The sequence below is a fragment of the Sapajus apella genome, unplaced genomic scaffold (genome assembly GCF_009761245.1).
Source record: "Sapajus apella isolate SASKATOON/1434 unplaced genomic scaffold, GSC_monkey_1.0 scaffold180, whole genome shotgun sequence".
In the NCBI taxonomy this organism is placed as follows: domain Eukaryota; kingdom Metazoa; phylum Chordata; class Mammalia; order Primates; family Cebidae; genus Sapajus; species Sapajus apella.
In genome coordinates, this window is record NW_022437120.1 from 191,997 (window position 1) to 198,407 (window position 6,411).

Genomic DNA, 6,411 nt, shown 5'->3' on the forward strand with positions numbered 1-6,411 from the left:
AAATAAACGAAATCAATGAAAAAAAAAAAAATCAAAAAAAAAATAAAAAATAAAAAAAAATAAAAAAATAAAAAAAAAAAAGTCAAAATTCCCTCACGCTATTCTTCCTTGGCTGTAGGCTACTGTTATTTTTAGATCTTCTGCTATACCCAGCTAAGACAATACATAGAAACGTGCAAAATGTCCTATATGAGTGTACTATCTAGAATAGTGTATAAATCCGTATGATTCTACACTGTTCACATAAAATGATACATATGCACAATTTCTAAAATAAGGTTATAAACGTGTTTCTGTAATTTGACTCTTTTCACTCACGTAATATTTTGTGTATATTTTAAATGCCAGAACCTACAAAATGATGTCAGTCCTTTTTTTTTTTTTTAAACACAATCTGCTTACCATGAATGTTCTACAATTTAATAAACTCCCTACCTATGAGGATTGAGGACAAAATACTACGGTAAGCATCCTTGCACATTTTCTGGTAATTTCTGCACAATAAAATCCTAGAATTGGTGAGCCAAAAGGTAATGAACAAAGTTGAATGTGTGTGTGTGTATGTGCACGCGCGTGTGTATTTTAGATGAAGTCTTGTTCTGTCACCCACGCCGGAGAGTGTGGTATGTGATCACAGCTCACCGCATCACTGCCGCTTCGAGTTCCTGGGATCAAGTGATACTCCTGCCTCAGCCTCCCAAGTTGCTGGGAGTACAGGTGCATGCCACCATAACTGGCTACGGCACACAAATTTTTCACAGGTATGAAAGGATAAAGGTAGAACAGGCAGGACACGGAGACTGTCTACACGCAGGGTATGGGAGAATAAAGGACTCCAGGATTTCTGTGGACTCCTGGATTCCATGATTGGGTAGGTGGCAATATCATTAACAATCAAAAAAGAGTTCACACCTAAGGTGTGAGCTGGACTAATCCGGCAGGGAGGGATGTACACGGGGTGGAGGAAGGAGCTGTGGCCAAAAATGCAAATCAACACAGAACCACGGAAACTCCATCATTTAAGGAGTGATAGAAGCAGAGAAGCCACAAAGGCATGGAGCAGGCAGAAAGTTGGAACACAGAAGGCTTAACAGGAACACAGAAGCCTGAAGAGGAAAGGCTTTGAGGAAAAGTCAGTGCCAAATGGTACAGTGGGTCAAGGAAGATTTCTAACTGACCACCTGATGAGTAAATTGGGAGATATCAAATCACTTGGTAATAAAAATTCTAATGACAAGGTAGGAACCAACGCCAGAATCAAGTGGATTGAGGAAACAGGAATAAAGTGAAGTCTGCCCAGTCTTCTGAGAAGCTTCACTGTGAAGGAAAGGCAGGGGTGGAGGGAGGGACTGGGATGTGCTCACGTTTTGAAGCGAGTGACTGAGCATGAGCATAAACCAAGAGGGGGGAGCCAGTGAGATGACGGGTTCACATGCAAGACAAGTGGAGAATCTTGAGGGGAAAGAGGCAAAAGAGCCCGCAGACAGAGGCGTCAGGCTTGCACACAAGCAAAGTGCAGGGGCTCGAGATGTACTATCTTGGGGTTCCTCGCATGGTTCAAAGGCAAACGCAGTGGGGCTCTGCGGAGAGGACGGTAATAGACAGCGGTGCTTTCCAAACCTGTGTCCACAGGGATCACCTGTGGATCTGGGTAAAGGCAGATTCTGTCAGAAGAACAGAATTCAAGCTCCAGTTCTAATATTTATGCTGTCACGCATGGAGTAAATGACTATTTCCCTGAACTGCACTTGTAGCCGTAACTTCCCAAGCTGTTAGGATAGAAATGGCCCTGCGGGAGGTCGTCCACGAGAGGAGGACAGGTGCACACCTATAAAGCCAAATCACCGAAGAACGAAGCAGAGGCACAGGCAGATTTAGCACCAAGAACACTGTGTCATGGGGGAATTTCATTTTCTCCAAAAGAAGCGAAAAGCCAAAAACTAGATTTCGGTGAGAAAACTATGATTTTCAAAGGCTGAGAGAAAAAAGTTGATGGGGCATATTAGAATTGGTACATTTATAAATTCAAAATGGAAAGACAAAGCCTTTGAAATAGTTAATGGAAAAAGTTTTCATGACGATGCCACTGACCTATTCATGTATGGTATGTGGCTTAGCTTTCCAAACTAGGCTGGATGTTTAAAGCTAGGTGCATCTCTACACACACACACACACACACACACACGTCACACACACGTCACACACACGTCACACACACGTCTACAGTGCTGGATAAAAAATTAAAGCTGTAAAACAGCTTTGTAGCTTTTTTTTTTTTTTTTTTCCTTAAGAAACTCAATCTTAAATAGATTTTCAGCTGTTTTATATCTGATGGAATTTGTTTTATTCTGGCCAGCACTGTTTTAAGCCCATAGAAGATTTGTTTGTTTGTTCTGGAGACAGGGTTTCGTCATGTTGCCCAAGCTGGTCTTGAACTACTGGGGTCAAGCAATCCACCCACCTCAGCCTCCCAAAAGTGCTGGGAGTACAAGTGTCAGCCACCATGCCTGGCCCAAAAAAATATTTTTCAAAAAATTATTTTTAATTTCTTTCCCATTTCCCTTTTCAGGAATGAGGAAGAATTTTTTTTTCCTTTGATCCAGGGTCTCACCCGGTTCTCAAGGCTGAATACAATGGCACTATCGTGAGTTCACAGCAGCCTCGACCTCCCCAGATCAAGTGATCCTCCCACTTTTTTTTTTTTTTTTTGTAGAGACGGGTTTTGCCATGTTGCCCAGGCTGGTCTCAAACTTCTCGGCTCAAGCAATTCCTCCACCTTGGCCTCCCTAGAATGCTTGGCCTCCCGTGGAATTAAAGGCATGAGCCACCATGCCAAGCCAAAAAGACTTCCTTTTTTTTGAGACAGGGTCTCACTCTGGCTGGAGTGCAGTGGTGCAATCTTGGCTCACTGCAACGTTTGCCTCCCAGGTTCAAGCAATTCTCCTGCCTCAGCCTCCCAAATAACTAGAATTATAGGCGTGTGCCAGCATGCCTGGCTAATTATCTTTTTAAAAATATGCAACACTTCACGAATTTGCGTGTCATCCTTCCGCACGGGGCCATGATAATCTTCTCTGTATTGCTCCAATTTTAGTGTATGTGCTGCCGAAGCGAGCACTAATTTTTGTATTTTTAGTAGAGATGGGACTTCACCATGTGGGTCAAGGCTGGTCTGAAACTCCAGACCTCAAATGATCCACCCACCTCGGCCTCCAAAAGTGCTGGGATTATAGGCATGAGCCACTCCACCCGGGCAAGACTTTTAAATATAGGCATTCATCAAGTAAAATCTATAGTGATGAGAGAATGACCTCAGAAGCCATCCTCCTGTCTGCCAGTGTCACTTTACTGCTTGTCTTAGCCTTTGTCCTAAAGGCAGAACCAGAGGCCAAAGCTTGTGTGCGGTCATTTATTTGGAAACAAGTGGAGAGGTGAAACACGAGGCAGGAAGGCCTAGCAAGGATGTGTTGAGTTGGCTTGATCTCGAGCGGCCTTCAAGGAGCCTTATGAAAGGTACCCCTGAGGAGCAGAGGGCACCTCTCTGGGTTGTCAGTACCCGAGTACCAGGCAGTTTCTGCAGCTCATCAGAAGCCAAGGGCAGAAAGCGAGAGGTCTCTGGAGCAGAAGGCAAGGTCTAGCTCTACTTGAAACTGGTTGCTCCAGCAGTGGCTGAAGGCCAAGATGAGTGGCAGGGACACACAGGGTCTCAGGCACCACTCTTGTAAGTGACCCGAATGCCCTGATGCCACCAAAGGCTGTAAAATGCACTAGGATGACCCTGAAAAGAGTTTCTAAGGTAAGTCATGGTTTTGGTATATTGTAGAATTTTTTTTTTTTTTTTTTTTTGTTGAGATAGAGTCTCGCTCTGTTGCCCAGGCTTGGGGTTCACTGGCTCAATCTTGGCTCACTGAAGCCTCCGCCTCCGAAGTCCACATGATACTCCTGCCTCAGCCTTCTGAGTAGCTGGGATTACAGGTACCCACCACTATGCCCAGCTAATTTTTGTATTTTTAGTAGAGACAGGGTTTCATCACATAGGTCAGCTGGTCTCGAACTCCTGACCTCAAGTGATCCACCTCCCCAGCCTCTCAAAGTGCTGGGATTCGAGGCGTACGCCACCATGCTCAGCGAGATTTCATTTTTTAAAATTGAAGACTTAACCTTTTCAGAGCAACCGTACAAGCAACGTACAAATAAGGGATGATAACATCAGCACCAAACTACACACTTATTCATTTCTGGGTTAATTCTGTGGCTCCTGTAACTTTAGTTCTTCATTTTACTTTCTCACCTACTTGTACTTTGTTACCTGTTGTAATAAGCCACCTTATATCCTTTTGTGAAAACAGATTTGCTTATTTGGAATCGATTGCTGGCACCCAAGTGAATAACACGAACAACAAACCAAAAAATGCTTTTTTAAAAAGAGAACCCCAAAAGCACTTTAACATGCCCTTCCAGGAGATAAGGTGAATAAGGCCAAAGGGACCTTCTAGATGCTTTGTTGCCAGCCCAAACCCCACTCTCCATTTACTTGAAGGCACACAGGTTTCTGCCAACTCAATTATTCAGGTCTTAAGGACCTACCAGCCTCAGTCAAGGAATTACATACATCTGCTTGTCAAGGACAGGTCTTCGCAGACTTTTCATCTACATGCCTGGCATATAGCTGAAGTCAAATAAAGACTTTTGTAGTTTTTTTGAGAAAGGGTCTCATTCTGTTGCCCAGGCTGGAGTGCAGTGGTGCCATCTCAGCTCACTGCAACCTCTACTGCCCGGGTTGCAGCGATTCTCATGTCTCAGGCTCCCGAGTAGCTGGGATTACAAGTGTACACCACCACGCCTGGCTAAATTTTGTATTTTCAGTAGAGATGGGGTTTCGCCATATTGGCCAGGCTGGTCTTGAACTCCTGACCTCAAGTGATCTGCCTGCCTCAGCCTCCCGAAGTGTTGGGATTACAGGTGTGAGCCGCAGAGCCTGGCCTGATGATGAAATGACACAGGCTGCTAGAAATGTTTACTGGTGAATGAGCTCGTGCAGTGCTGTGCTACAGCAGCTGCTCTGCGAGTCCATGTGGGACTTGCAGGTCTCAGCAGTTGCACTTACAACAGCAGAGTATGGAATCAGCTTGATAATCATTTAAAACTCTCACCTATGAACATCTAAACCCCATTAAAGCAAAAATATCATTTCGAAAAAAACAAAAAAAGGCAGATTCTGATTTGATATGTTTCGGTGGGGGCTGATGTCTAACGAGCTCCCAGGTGATGCCTGGCGGCTGCTGCCTGGCAACCACCCTTGAGCTGCGAGGCACCCAAGGCCTGAAGAGCCTGGTGATGCTCTGACTGAGCCACAAGACTGAGCCACATGCAGAGACATGAACTGCCAAGGAATTCACTTTGGCAGAGAGGGGAATGAGGGTTTCTGGCTGTTTGGCTTAGTATTTATTTCTATCCCAAAATAGCAGGTTGATCTTCTCCCCAGCTGACAGGCGTCCAGGCTGGTCTGAAGTGGAGATTGCTCCAGAGTGGGGTGGAGGGCCTTGCAGAGGGTGGCCACCTGCTCAGGAAGACCTGGGCCGCACTCCAAGTCTTCACTGAAGCACTGGAGGCGCAGGAGGAGATCCTCTGGCAAGTCCCTTCCAGGTGCATGCTAGCTACAACACTAAGTCCAAGAGTGACAGTAAATGTTTCCTCCTTTCCTACTGCAAGGGACAGATGTCATCACTGAGGAGAAATAGGATCAGTGTTCACATCTGGACACCAGCAAGAGGCCAGACAGCTTGTGACTTCATACAAAATGTTTTCATTTAAAATTTTATTTGCGGCCAGGTGCGGTGGCTCATGAGTGCAATCCCAGCACTTTGGGAGGTCGAGGCTGGCGAATCACAAAGTCAGGAGTTCTAGACCATCCTGACCAACATGGTGAAATCCTGTCTCTACTACCAGCTACTCAGGGCCTGAGGCAAGAGAATCTGGGCGATAGAGGTTGCAGTGAGCCGAGATTGTGCCACTGCACTCGAGCCTGGGCAACAGAGCGAGACTCTGTCTAAAAAAACTTTATTTGTAAAATGTCCTTACTGCTGAAACTAAAACCATTATCAGGTTCTATTGCTTAAGACTTAAGAAATCTTCAGAGATTTTTCTAAATCAAATCAACCTAAGTATTAATATTTCTCCCCGGCCAGGTGCAGTGGCTCACGCCCGTAATCCCAGCACTCTGGGAAGCTGAGGCGGGAGGATCAAGAGACCAAGACCATCCTAGCCAACAATGGTGAAGCCCCGTCTCTACTAAAAATGCAAAAATTAGCTGGGCGTAGTGGCACATGCCTGTAGTCCCAGCTACTCAGGAGGCAGAGGCAGGAGAATTGCTTGAACCCAGAGGCGGAGGCTGCAGTAAGCCAAGATCGC

General features: G+C 45.4%; 1 protein-coding gene, 1 long non-coding RNA gene and 1 other non-coding gene across 6 annotated transcripts in view; 1 reads left to right on the forward strand and 2 right to left on the reverse strand.

Annotated features, from left to right (window-relative positions):
- The window catches only part of LOC116543053, a 9,646-nt gene extending 9,482 nt beyond the window's left edge, over positions 1-164 (forward strand). The window contains exon 2 of the long non-coding RNA XR_004265456.1: positions 83-164. This is a non-coding gene — a long non-coding RNA (uncharacterized LOC116543053). The remainder of the gene's footprint in view (positions 1-82) is intronic.
- FDFT1 (farnesyl-diphosphate farnesyltransferase 1) overlaps positions 1-6,411 on the reverse strand; it is a 53,068-nt gene that overhangs the window by 11,422 nt on the left and 35,235 nt on the right. The window lies entirely within an intron of this gene.
- Positions 3,011-3,118, reverse strand: LOC116543085. The gene has a single exon (XR_004265467.1). It is a non-coding gene; the product is annotated as a U6 spliceosomal RNA (small nuclear RNA).